This window comes from Peromyscus californicus, unplaced genomic scaffold (genome assembly GCF_007827085.1).
Source record: "Peromyscus californicus insignis strain IS unplaced genomic scaffold, ASM782708v3 Scaffold_11__1_contigs__length_118956290, whole genome shotgun sequence".
Classification (NCBI taxonomy): domain Eukaryota; kingdom Metazoa; phylum Chordata; class Mammalia; order Rodentia; family Cricetidae; genus Peromyscus; species Peromyscus californicus.
The window spans coordinates 117,749,818-117,763,759 of record NW_026294402.1 but is presented as its reverse complement, the minus strand read 5'-3'; the positions used below and the strand labels follow the sequence as shown (position 1 = coordinate 117,763,759).

The 13,942-nt window shown below is 44.0% G+C and overlaps 1 protein-coding gene and 1 non-coding gene across 3 annotated transcripts in view; both read left to right on the top strand.

Moving 5' to 3' along the window:
- Positions 1 to 19: 19 nt before the first annotated feature.
- Positions 20 to 13,942, top strand: part of Zdhhc3 (zinc finger DHHC-type palmitoyltransferase 3) — a 49,760-nt gene continuing 35,837 nt past the window's right edge. The window contains exon 1 of one of the 2 annotated variants that reach the window (XM_052725494.1): positions 20 to 201. The gene's annotated coding sequence lies outside the window, so the exon portion shown is untranslated. The remainder of the gene's footprint in view (positions 202 to 13,942) is intronic. The other variant, XM_052725504.1, reaches the window with a different exon arrangement.
- LOC128105800 (small nucleolar RNA SNORA2/SNORA34 family) lies at positions 7,054 to 7,146 on the top strand. The gene has a single exon (XR_008216500.1). It is a non-coding gene; the product is annotated as a small nucleolar RNA SNORA2/SNORA34 family (small nucleolar RNA).

Below are 13,942 nucleotides of genomic sequence, written 5' to 3'. Positions count from 1 at the left end.
CGCGCGGTGGCCGCTCCCGCAGCCGCGGCTGCCGCCACCGCCTGGAGCTCCATGGGCTTCTCCTGCGCGCCGCCCGGTGTGAGGCCGAGTCCGGCAAGCCGCGGCGCCCGGTGCCCGAGCCATCGCGGACGCTGGAGGGTGGGCCCCGGGATAGGGGCAGCAGCTGGCGGCGCGGGACTGCGAGCTGCCTTCAGGTTGACGGTCAGTTTGGAGAGGAAGCCCCGGGAGGAGGGAGGTGCGGGGCCCCAGCCGGGACTGGGTGAGAAGCGCGCACCCTTGCGCGCTGGGGCCGGAGTCGAAGTAGCTGAGCTCGTGCACGTGAGATGCCTCAGGAAGGCGGAAGTCGTGCTGCTCATGAGGGAACATCTCCTAAACCCCCTTAGTTGGTCCCTAGGGTGGCTGAAAAGACTATGGATCCCTCGTTAAGTCACTCTGGTCGGGAAGGGTCTAAGCTAGTAGTGGGGCTCCGGCTTCTCAGTTTGCTCACTCCTCCCTCTACTCCAGAGATCGATCTTTCTGTTGTCTCTTCCCTTGTCCCTTTCTCCCTTACTGCTCATCATCAAGTAGTGACCCAGGGCTTTGTGAGTTACCCTTGCCTCGTGTGGTTGCTGGAGTATTGCCCCAGAGAGAGTAGGGAGAGTGTCTTGGCGCTTCGGAATGCCTTGATGGAGGGGATCGCTAAGGGAGGTGGTTGGACAACTGCCTGGAAAAGAACCGACCCTGGGAGGAAATGGGACTTGTATATCTAGAAAGGATGCCTCCAAGGTGAAGCTGGGGTCATCGTGGGAGCTCTTTAAGAAAGAGAGATAGTATATGAGCCGAGTTTTAAAGGAACTATGTGGGAAAATGGGAGGAATTGGTTGAAAAGTCACTTATCTGATGATGTTCTATTTTTGAGGAAAGTAACCCGTCACAGCTTAATCATCAAGAAATAAAAGGTGGGAGCCACACAAACGCCTTTAATCCCAGTGTTTAGGAGGCGGATCTCTGTGAGTTCTAGGCCAGCCTGCTCTACATAGTGAGTTCCAGGACGTCCAGAGCTGCATAGTGAGACCCTGTCTTGAAGAACAACAGCAACAAAAGAGGCGTTTCTTCGATATGGCTTCACAGCTAACTAAATAAACAGAACTTCTGACCACAGAATCTTCCAGGGCAGAAGGGAAGTCTCCTGTAAGCAGAGCCACAGAACATGGTGCTTAGTGGATTAATGGCTATAGTGGGATTGGCAGGTGAGTCAGAAAAGTAACAGGAAATGCCTGACTGTATTCCTAGGTCCTGAACTGTTAACTGTTGAGCCCTTAAATGGATGGTCTTTTCTCATTGATAGACTGGACATGAATTTCCTGGGTCCATACATAGTACTACAGGTGCTCCTGAGAGAAGACTTCTCGCAGGGTTGTACTTTGCCCTCTAGGGTAACTGGGAAAGAAAGGCGAAACTGGAAAGGTTTTCTTCCTTTTGTGGAGGAACAGGTGCCAAACTAAATACAGCACCTACACTCCATCTCTGTGTTTGGTTGGACAGTTAGATTCTGTGTGAGGAACTGGTGAAATAATAAGGACTCCTGCTATTAGTTAGGGTACCTTGTGCTAGAAATTATTGGAAAAATAAACCATTTTAATAGTATATGGTGGGGGGCAGGCTGAAGATTGGAAAGATGGCAGCCAGTTGAAAAGTCAGAAAAGACACTGGAAGAAAGGTTGAGTTTGACTACCATGGAGTCATTTTCCTGGCGGGGTGGGGGTGGGGGAATCTTTCAACATGTCTTTAAAAATATATAATAGTGGTAGGACACTATCATGTACAAAGGCCTTAGATTCCCTCCACAGTACCACACATATACACCCTCCCTGACAACCAACATCAGGTTCTTTGTGGAGAAGGGTCAGCATTATTTATTTGGTGACTAATTTTATGAGTGATATCTGATATTAGGTTCAGAAAGCCTAAGGAAGCATAAACAGAGTTATATTCTCTGCTAGAATGTTGATAGCATCTTCAGCTGTTCCTCTTATGCCACGAGATCATTTTCATCATATTCATTAAGTTCATTAGACGTCTTTAAAGCTCATCAACTTGTAGTTCTTTTTTATTGAAGCAATTCAAACATATTAGAACCAGAGAAAATAAAAGAATCAAGGATGGCACATTATATTGTGCTATACCAGTTTGCTTTTCCATTCCTGTTAGGTTTTTTGTTTTGTTTTGTTTTGTTTCATGCTGTTTTGTTGCTGTGTCTTTTATAAACTCTGTGCTCTATTAATTTTCTATGATACTGTGTGATGGTTTTAGTGTGTCAGAAACTTTACAAAGATTCAGTTCTCAAAATAGCCTAATGAATACAGTTTTACAGTTTGGAAAACAGGCACAGAAAACATACATGTCTGAGCAAAGTCACTGATGACATAACTAATAAGTAGCAGAGACAGGATTTGAGTGGAGGCTTTGTAGCTCCCAAACCTGCACTCTGAAATGTCACCTTCTATAGCACCTCACAATCTCTGTCATCCATCAGGGGACCTAATGCATAAAGCCTATGTTTGTCTATCATTGAGTTGTATCCCCAGGCCAACGGGTTTAATTTCAAAAGCAAGGATGGTTGTTCTAGCATGAACTCACTTCTCTTAACTCCTCTTTCTCGAGCCACATGGAATGTGATGTTGATAAGTCTTGTGCCTGTTTTAGCCCGCCTCATCAGATAAATGAAAATGTTACATTGAACAGTAAAGCTAAACTCCAAGTAGCTAAGAAGAAAGCCCTCCAGAGCAGAGTCTGATAGATCTGGAATGAAGGAAAGGGTCGACTGTATAATGTACATGCTTGGAGAGCCAAACATTCAGGAAGTGTTCTAACGCCTATGAATGCCTGACATTCTCATGGACCTAAAGACATAAAAAATCAGGCACTTGCTTAAAAGAAGTTTAGGATTTATTGTAGCTGAGGTGTTCAGGCCCTTGAGCTAGTGCATGAACCAGACAGTAAAATGAAATGCTTAATTGAGCCAGTTAGTAATTAGGGCTGTAATAAGGTGCTAATTGTGCAGGTCAAGCACCAAGTACAAAAGAGAAAGAGCTGCTGCTAACAGCAGTAACATTATATAAAGCAGAAGTAAATAAGACCCACCCACCCCTGGTTCATTAAAGCTATAAAAGAGCCTGGAGCACTGCTGTGAACTCTTAGAAACTCAGCAAGGGGGTATTTTATGCCCAGTTGTAGGCCAAACATGGCCAGATTTTAGGTCTTTTCCTTTAACCTCACAGAAGAACACAAAGTGAGCTACTGTTTTTCCTAAAGATCTGTTTCCTTTGCATACTTTGCATTTGTCCCACCTGTCCTTGCATGAATACTAGATATAAACAGCCTTTCACAGTCTAACCATGGGTCTGTATGTCTTGTCTTAGATCTTGTGATTTAGGATTATAGTAATAGAAAAGTTGATAGCAATACATGAGCCATGCGTATTTCCCATTAAAGAAAGGGTCTGCCGTGTGTCATTTTAAGAGGCTGGCCTGTCTATGAGTCTCATGAGATCATATGTGAGAAAATGAGTCACACATCCCAATTTCCAAGTGTAGAATACACACTTAAGAGCTGTGCTCAGAGTCTGAGGTCTAAACTGAGGGTAATACTTCAGTATTGACCTAGAAGGGAAAGGAGGTTGACACCATGCTGCCTGTAGTTACACCTTTGAAAATCGTTTGCTTTCTTCTTGGGAAATTTCCTGAGACACTTGGCCAGGTCAGGTGAGAAAGCTTGAGGCAAATATTCTTGCTTTCATCATCTCAGCACTTCAGAAAAGCCAGGAAATCATTTTTTTATAGTCTCCTCCAAAGGGGAACCTTCAGGATGCACAAACACTTGGTTGAAGTCTAGATTTTCTTTGCTGCCTGAGGACATTGGTTGAGTTCCATTTCTTACCTTAACAAAGTAAGGCTAGTATCCACCTAGTCACAGTCCTGCTGTAGTAAGTCTTGACCTTGGCATATAAAGTCTATTTTCACACCAAGTCAGTAGCAAAGAATCCAGAAAGACAGGTTGGTTAGGAAGATACAAATCTGTAGTGAAAAGACTACTAGGCTTCTCATGCTGTAGATTGGGCTTTGCTGCTGACTTGCTTTGTGTCTGTAACCTTCTAGCCTCACTTTACTCCCAAACTAATTTCTTGCTAGGTTGTAAAATTCATACTATATCCTGGATGTACAAAGATTTAAATATTGTCTAGATAGCTCAGTGGGTAGAAGTGCCAGCCACCAACTCTAACAACTTGAGTTTGACCTCCAGAATCCACGTGGTAGAAGGAAAGAAATGACTCCTACAAATCCTCGGACCTTTACATGCATCATGCATGATTTGTGTACACACATACACACAAGTAAATAAATGAATTAAAAAGTAAACACTGAGCAGACAGGACTCTTGAGTTCAAGGCCAGCCTGATGTTCATAGTGAATTACAGATCAGGCCAAGCTAGTAAGTCTTAGATAGTAAGACTCTATCCTAAAAATGTAAAAAAAATAAATATTGAAAATGGTTCAAAATGGTGTTTAACTTGGAGTGCTTGTTTGTAGCTAGAAGTTTCCCTGTCTTGCCCGGTCCCACAGCTGTTCAGTCTCAAATAAACACACAGAGGCTTATATTAATTACAAATTGTTTGGTCTACTACTTGCTAGCTAGCTCTTTCATCTTAAATTAATCCATTTCTATTAATCTATGTTTTGCCATGTTGCCATGGCCATACCAGTCTGCTGTCATGTTGATCCTTGGGCAGTGGGGCTGGCGTCTGCTCTGATTCCACCCTCTTCTCCCTGTGTCTCTCTTGGATTTCCCACCTGGCTCTTATCCTGCCTTACCATAGGCCAAAACAGCTTCTTTATTAACCAATAGTAGCAACACATATTCACAGCGTACAGGAAGACCATCCCACAGCACTTGTTTGTTTGTCTGTTTGAGATAGGGTCTGTCTGTGTAGCCCTGGCTGTCCTAGAACTTTCTGTGGACCAGAATGGCCTCGAACTCATAGAGATCTGCCTGTTTCTGCCTCTTGGGTGCTGAGATTAAAAGTATGCACTGCTACACCCAGCCTAACTTTGGGCTTTTAAAGACTTCTCACATTTATCATTTTGTAATATTTGGTGGTTTTTATGCTGTTCTTGTTTGTTAAGCTGTTTGAGACAGTCATGTGCAGCCCAGGCTGTCCTTTAACTCACTAAGTAACCTAGGATGATCTTGACCTAATGATTTCCCTGCCTGTACCTCTCAAATGCTGGGATTATAGGCCTTTGCCACTACACATGGGTTGTAGGTGCTGGGGATTGAACCCAGGACTTTCTGGGTGCTGAACAAACACTCTAGCAACTGAGCTAAACCCCAACCCCTATTTGATGTAGTTTGATAATGCTGTTTACACTTGTAAAAACTAAAAATGCTTAGGAAAATCTAACAGAGACAATTACTAGTGGGTTTCTTTTGAATATTAGTAAAGGATAGGGAAGGGGAGTTAAGCTTTTGGTCCCCCCCCAAAAAAAAAAAATCTAAGAAATCAGCAAAGAAAATGTTGAATTTGGCAATGACAAGATTTCAGGATCAAATCCCTGCAGGGACCTTTGCAGTTAGCTTCATCTTTGCCCCCTTCTTTTGTAATCCTAGCACTGGTTAGACTGTAGCAAGAGGACTGCAGGAGTTTGAAGCCAGCCTAGATGTTTCAGGTTCCCCCATGAAGCTCTTCCTTATGCCTGGTATAAAGAGGGAACAGCAAAGACTTGAAAGCTAAACTCTCCCCTCTTGAAGGCTAATGCAGTTGAAAAACTATTATTTCTAATCCTTGCAAGCTTCTGCTTTTAGTACTTAACAAAAGTCAGACCTTTGTTTGGGTGATGTCACAGTAGCTGTGTGTCTGCACATGGCACAGTGTGAGGCCAGGGGCCATCCTCAGCACTCTCAGGTGGGAACCTTTGCTTAGTAACATGGGTGGGCTTTCTCAGAAAAAGCTGTGTACAGACACTGGCCCATTAGGAAGTAGTTTCCAGCAGATTGTTGGTATTTAGTCTTAGACTGAGTCCTGGCTTAAGTGTCATGGCCTTCCCACCTCCTCGGTTAGAGCAGGATCAGTCTTCTAGATGTTGGGTTGGTGTTCCTCCAGGGCCCTGCATCAGTCTAGAATGCTTTTGTTCAGGCCTGCAGCTTTTAAAACTTATGCAGGGGGCTAGCCCACCCAATAGCACCTGCTCTTCATACCATATGAGGGCAAGATGGCAAAACTGTAAGTAACCCAGGGCCTTGGTGCCAATATTGATGTCCCTCCCCTTTTTTGTTTTATTCAATGGTTGTGGTGAGCAGTTGAAAGCCAGCTTTGGAGGTGGATCCTGTCTCTACTGCTTCCTGGAGATGTGAACTTAGCCAGATTCTCCATGTTTCAGTTTCCTCATCAGTCAAGGAAAGAGGAAAGTGGGGCTTAGTGCCTACAGGATGGTATTCGTTTGAGGATGAGACAGCACTGGTGCCTGCCAGTCAGTAAACACCTCCCACCCCCCAAATGTAGCAACCGTTTAGCCTTTTGGAAGCTACCCTGAGCAGCAGAAGACAGTTCCTTATCAAGTAGATGATACACTTGTTTATGAAGGGCTTTTCAGACTGTGAGGTTATCTTACTCATTGGTATATATTCTTATGTAACTAGATTGGTGATTTATTTATTGTTCCCAATAGGAAGAATTTCTTTCTGCATTACAGACTGCCTACAAGGGGTTACTTCAGGGCAGTTGCCCTAGCAGCCAGTCTAGCAGATTGCAACAGGTACTGTTGGCCAGTCTCAGAGAATGAGTTACCCCTCTCTCTGGTCATTTCATAGACACCCCAACAACTCCTTGAGCTTTGTTTCTGAGCACTGAACAGGCTGGCTCAAGTTTAGAAAAGGCTAGCTAGTCTCAGTGGGGCTCCAGGAGGCTGTCAAAAGGACTTATAAAATGGCTTCTGGAAGAAGGAATCCTTTATTGGTTTGGTTTGGTTTTGTTGCTTTGCTTTTTATTCTTGGGTGAGGCAGATATTGAGACCCAGGCTGGCCTGGGCCTAAAGAAATATCTTTCTGTGATCTGTTGGACATTTCCAAAATTTGGAAATGTAATGGTCAATTCATTGGAAAGAAACATTTGGCTAAGAATAAAGGCAGAGTATGATGTGGCACACCTTTAATTTTAGCACTCTGAGGAAGAGGCAGATGGATCTTATGGGTTCAAGGCTAGCCTGTTCTACATAGTCAGTTCAGGCCTTGTCTCAAAAACAAACAAACAAACAAGAAGAAAATGGCCAGTTGTGGGGCCAGACAGGAAACTTGGCTTACTATTTTCTGGTTTTTGATGAAAGTTTGGGGCACAGGTGTGGTGTTTACTCCCCCTCACTTTTTTTTTTTTTTTTTTTTTTACATTGAGGGTTGAGTGTGGCAGGCAGGGGAAAAACAACGCTGATTGTGTGGAGTTCCCATAAGGTAAGATAGCTAGGTCTGCCTGCCTGAACACCTTCCCTGGCAGGCCATGAGGCAGCAGATAAGGTACCTTTGCTCTGTTAGGCTGTGGCCACACCCTTACCTTTGTGGAAAGTTTAGTGATTCATTCTGTTATGTTAATGAAATGTTTCAAACATAGCAATTCATTGTTCATTACTGGACTTTTGGAGTCTCATCAGAAAATGGACATACGTTTCACAAACATTTGGGATCCTTATACAAATTTAGATTAAGTATAGCTCAGATAAATGAATTTTCTGCTTGCCCAGTTAATTCTTTTTTTGTCTTTTTAAGATTTTATTTATTTATTTTTATTTATGCATATGTATGCATTTGTACCTGATATGGATGCTGGGAATCTAACCTAGCTTCTCTGAAAAAGCAATAAGTACCCTTAACCACTGAGCCATCTCTCCAGCTCCCCCACCCCCAAATCCCATTCATTTCTAAAGCAGCTAGGACCTAGGCCATTCCTACCCTTGAAGCTGCTAGACTAGCTTGTGAATAAATGCTTTTGTAGAAATTGATGATTGATTCTAAAGTGGCCTAAAAGAGTTCAATACCATATTCTTAAAACAGTTTCATTAAGCAATGGAGGTTGATGTTAATTCTCTAGGTACATTTCAAGAGAGTTATGAAAAGATGCCACAGTGTTTGAGATGACATTTTAAGTGATTGTGAGGATAGACAGTCACTTAACTCTGAAAGAAACTAGTTTAAACAGAAATTACATGTTTAGGATGAGTTTAAGGGGAACAGCAGCCAGGCCCTGTCCTCCCACAGCATCCAGCATCGGAACCAGCCTAGGCCTCCCATTTAGGAGTTCCTGCTGCTTGCTGATGTGCAGAAGTAGATGAAAAAGATTTATCTATATAGTTTCTACTTGTAGAAACCTAAATCATGATATTTGTTTTGTTGTTATTACATGTATATTTAGATGATCCTTGTCTTTAAAACTAGGGAAAAGAATTGCAAAAGATTTGAGTTAGCGCCAGGCGGTGGTGGCACACGCCTTTAATCCCAGCACTTGGGAGGCAGAGGCAGGCGGATCTTTGTGAGTTCAAGGCCAGCCTGGTCTACAAAGTGAGATCCAGGAAAGGCGCAAAGCTACACAGAGAAACCCTGTCTCAAAAAAACCAAAAAAAAAAAAAAAAAAAAAAATGGATTTGAGTTAGCTTTACCAGCTTGACTCATTGTCTTGCTACCAAGTGTTACTTTCCACAAATCCACTTTCATGCTGTTAAGGAATGCACTTGTGGGTGGAGAACTAGAGTGGGTGTAATGTTTTAGAAACAAAATCTTCACACAGTGCTTTAAAAGGGATTCTAAGGATTTGGTATTAGACCTGTCTGAAGCATTTCATGACTTCAGGACTGGATCGTGCCTTAGGAGAGCAGATGAAGTAGAAAGGGGTACTTGCTGGGATGAAAACAGTAGCATATGGTTGTTTTTGTTATTTAAATATAACATTTTTATTAATACTTTTGAGAATTTGTGTGTTTTATACCGTTGACTCCTGTCCCGAAAGTATAGACTGTGACTAGGTTTTTAGGCCAAGTAGTAGACTGATAGGGATTTGCCCTCGTCCAGCAAATAATCATAAACCACTGCCATGGTAGCTGGACTCTGCCTGTGAGTCCAGCCAAGCCTGAATAGTGGGTCACAGTGGGCAGGGCCTGTGAGCCTGGTTTTCAGCCCTGGAGCTGCCTGTCTATGAACAGATGATCAGCACATCCCAGGAAGTAACCAGCAGTCAAGCCTAGGAGCTCTGGGCTGCAGGATCCACTTCATACAGTGCCTTTGTGTCTGTCTGTCTGTTAATCTGTGGTAGAAGGGCATGCTTGCTGTCAGGTACAGTGAAACCTGTGCTGTATACATGGCTCTGTACCAGAAGAAGGTGGTTTGGGTTGGATTTCTTAGAAAGTTAGCACCAATTTCAAACATTTTTAGCTTTGAGCCTTTAAGAAGGACATTTTTATTTAATTTTCTTACAGATTCTCTCTCTCTCTCTCTCTCTCTCTCTCTCTCTCTCTCTCTCTCTCTCTCACACACACACACACACACACACACACACACACACACACACACTTGTAATACAAATTGCTAAACGGTCTTATAATAAAAACCCAGAGCCAGATATTGGGCTGAACGCTGAAAGATCAGAGAAGCACAACAGCCAGCCACTAGCTTACCTCTACAAAATCCTCAGCCTCAAGGGAGTGAGTTCCCGTTTCCTCAGGCCTTATATACCTTTCTGTGTCCTGCCATATCACTTCCTGGGATTAAAGGCGTGTGTCCTTCCCAAGCAGAGACATGAGATCTCAAGTCCTGGGATTAAAAGTGTGTGCCACCACTGCCTGGCTCTGTTTCCAGTGTGGCCTTGAACCCAGAGATCTGGATGGATCTCAGCCTCCCGAGTGATAGGATTAAGGGTGTGTGCCACCATTGTCTGACCTCTATGTCTAATCTAGTGGCTGGCTCTGTCCTCTGATCCCCAGGTAAGTTTATCAGGGTACACAATATATTGGGGTACACAATATATCACCACACACACTATCTCAAAGTAGATTCTGATGTGTATTTTACCATCAAGACTGTGTGCTAGTTTGGGGCTGAAAGAGTGCTTGCTGTTCTTCCAGAGATCCTGAGTTTGTTTCCCATCGTCCATATCAGGTGTCTCATGTTCCCCTGTAACTTCAGCCCCAGGAGATCTGACGCCCTCTTCTGACCTCTTCAGGCACTTGCATGTTACGTGCACATACCTACACACAGACCCACACACATACAGTGAAAGACCAGGAGCCCAGCACTCCTGAATGCCTTCCTCCACTCTGAGAATTCCTTGTTTCTTGCCACAGGCTTTGTTCCTTTGCCTCTCTGGACCTCAGGCATTCTTCTATTGGATGAGAATAATTTCAGCTGGGGATTACTAACACATGGAGGGGAGCTCCTTTTGATGCTATAAAACAGCTCAGAAAGTAAAGTATAGGTCACTAATTAAAATTAGGAAATGGGTTATTTTTCTCAGAAAAAGTGGTAACCACTTAGAGGAACAGATAACCTAGTATCACCAAATAGGACTAGAGCCTGTTACTCAAGTGCCGTCCTGGGCTCCTTGGCTTCTAAATTCATCTGCCTTATCTGTCAACAGTCAGGCAGCCTTGCCAAAGGGTGGCATGGTCCCTCACAACTCCTCCCTCTCCACCCCAACACAGTCTGTGTGTGCACAGCCTAGATGCCCAGCCTTCCCTGCCAGATCTCCAGGTCCTCCTCACCTGTGTCTTCTCATATTCCACTCTTCATGAGTTCTTACCCTGAGCAAGCCTGTTCATCTCATCTTCATGGGGGTTTTTGCTTTGTTGCTGTTTGATACTGCTTGCCCTGTGTTGTGTTGGCTATTTGTCAGTCACCTGTTTGACATCTTCAGTCACTCAAAAACTTTGAATTTGAGCACGTATCTCATGCCTGCTACCAGCTAGGCTGCAGAGTTCAACAAAATGGAGCTTATAACTCAGCAGAAGAAAATAAATGAGCCCAGTCTTCCCAGATGGGGGAGGGAGAGCCAAGCAGGGCGGTACCCACATTCCTGCCCTCACATCCCAGGGGAGTGGCAGGGGGGATGCTGTACAGTTCCTTTCATACAGTGGCTCTCCTTCAAGATCATGCTGAGTTGAGTTGAATGAAGAGAGGAGACTTCAGACTAGGAGAAGACCCTAGCAGAGATAGTTCCTCTGAAGATATGGCTGGCCTGCAAGGAGTGGTGTTGGGGCTGGACCTCCTGGGCCTCCCCTAGCCTGAGCACCCCGCTTTGCCAGGCTCCTTAGAAGAAAGGACAAGTGAGGGGAGGTAAGTCCTTGTCAGAGTTGCTGTTGAGCTGCAAGGTTAATCGAAATAAGAAAGAAGGGTCTTCATCTGCCTTTGTTATTGGAGGAAGCTGAAGGGAACACATACACCTTTTTTCACATTGAGTCCCTCTGAGGCAGAAGCAGGAGGATTGCCACAGTTCAGTTGGCTAGTTCAAGGGAGGGTCTTTATTAGAGCTACTTCCACTACTCTGGAGAGGCCAGGTGTTAGGGAACCTTGCATGCACTCTTGGGATATTGTGAAGCTTGGGTGTGGGTAGGAAAGCTACCCTCAGCATGGCACTAGCCTCTGACTTTGCCAGGTGGGCCTTTTCCTGATCTTCCACATCAAGTAGGTTCTTGTTCCCAGCAAAGGCTAGAAAATAGCTAGCTCCTCCTATACACTATTTGGTCACAGATTGATTAGTAACAGATAAAACATTCTGGTTTCTTGAGTGTTAGTCCACCTACTTCATGATCCTACTTGGTCTACCCTTTTTCACCTGAGAAGAAGCAGACCAGGCCTACTAGAGGTGGCCCTGTGATTGCAAAGCTCTTTGTTCCCTAGTGAGCACATGTACTGAGGTGCTGTTTGGTGCCAAGTGAGAGGCAGGGCTGTGGGTTCCCTGAATGAATGTTATACCCCAAATGAGCACCCTTTACAGAGACCTCTAGTAAGATCTTTACTAGCCTTGCCAGCTTGCACAAGTAACCAGAGAGCACTGTGTAGACACAGAAGTGACAATGGTTAGTTACAGAAGAGTAAGACAGCCATGCAAAAGAGATGCTGGAATTACAATGGCCTGCACAGGTGATTGGGATTAACTAAATCGTTCTGGAAAAAAAGGAGTGGTTATTGTGCTGAGGTAGGAGCGGGGCTCCCTTATAGTATTCACTCGGTCTCCTCTCTGTTTCTCTTCTCTCTTAAATTTTTTTAATGATTTCCTCTCTCTGTTTCTCTTCTCTCTTAAATTTTTTTAAATGATTTCCTCTCTGTTTATTTTCTCTCTTAAATTTTTTTAATGATTTTCTCTCTGTTTCTTTTCTCTCTTAAATTTTTTTAATGATTTCCACTAACCATCCAAATGATTGACAGGTGTTTCTGCTTTGAAAGAAGTCCCAGTTAGCCAGGCATGGTGGTACATGCTTTTTATCCAGAGGCAGGTGAATCTCTGTGAGTTTCAGGCTAGCCAAGGCTACATAGCAAGACCCTGTCTCAATCCTCCACCCTTGCCCCCCACCAAAAAAAAGGGGGGGGGGAGAAGCCCCAGTTGCTTGGGAAACTTTGCTTGTGTAGAAGGGCTTATTCCTTAGTAAAACAATGTGCAAAACCTTAGTGTCCTTGACACCATTGTTACATATACAACTGAGAATGAACACCTCCTGAAGGGCAGAATGAAGTTAACTACCTGTGTCACTGGAAGTTTATTTTTAGTGGTCTCCCATTTATAAAAACTACAACCCCTGTGATAATTGGAGTACTAGCAGAGATGACAGGAGGATGTTCTGTCAGGGGGTTGGAGTGTTTTGTAACTGACCATCTCCATTGTGGAGGAACCTGAGTCATGATGGTCTGTTTCTTACTTAGTGGTTGACAGGGTTCAGCAACTTTTCTGTAAAGACTCAGAGTAAATACTTAAGACTTGTATGTTGATACAGCCCACACCTTAACTAGGCAGCTCTCCATCATAATGCTGAAGCCACCAGAGGAAATCTGTAGGGGTGAGTTTAAATGTAACTAGAGCACAGGTGATAAACATGCAAATCCACTCAATGGAAGAATGCCTGCCCCTGGAGAGTACTTCTCTTCTATTGGCCTTTTGACTCCTTGTGCCATTTTGGCTATTTATTGGATTTGAGTTGTAGTTGAATGGAATTCAGGGTTTTAGAGTTTGCTGGGTGTAGCATGGATCTTAAAGGTACTTATTAATAAAATCAAACCTGAGGCCAGTTATTGGGGTGAATGCTGGAAGATCAGAGAAGCAGAACAAGCCACAGCTTCCTCATCTCGCCAATTCCTCAGGTGATCCTGTTTCCTCAGACTGAATGCCTCTCAGCTGAACTGTGCTGCTCAAAGCCTAAATGTTTAACCAGCTAAAGCGTCTAGTTTCTGGTCTTCACGCCTTATATACCTTTCTGCTTTCTGCCATCACTCCCTGGGATTAAAGGCTCACTTCTTGGGATTAAAGGCATGTGTCACCATGCCTGGCTGTTTCCAATGTGGCCTTGAACTCACAGAGATCCAGAGGGATTTCTGCCTCTGAAATGCTAGGATTAAAGGTGTGAGTGCCACCATTTTCTAGCCTTTGTATCTAGTGGCTGTTCTGTTCTTTGACCCCAGATAAGGGTGCACAGTATTTTGGGGAACACAATACCACCACTGCTGGGCACAGGTCAGTTCCCAGATATTCTTGGTCTGCAGTTTCCTAGTGTCTGTTCAGTGCTTCAGAAGGTGAACTTACATCTTTTAATGCCTTTATGTTGTTCAGGCAGTACTGAAGTGTCACTCTCCTCCAGAGAGCAAGAATAAGATTGCTCTGCTAGATAATCCTGGTTAATGACCAAGAGCCATTGTGTCACTCCGCCTGAGAAAGTTACTTACT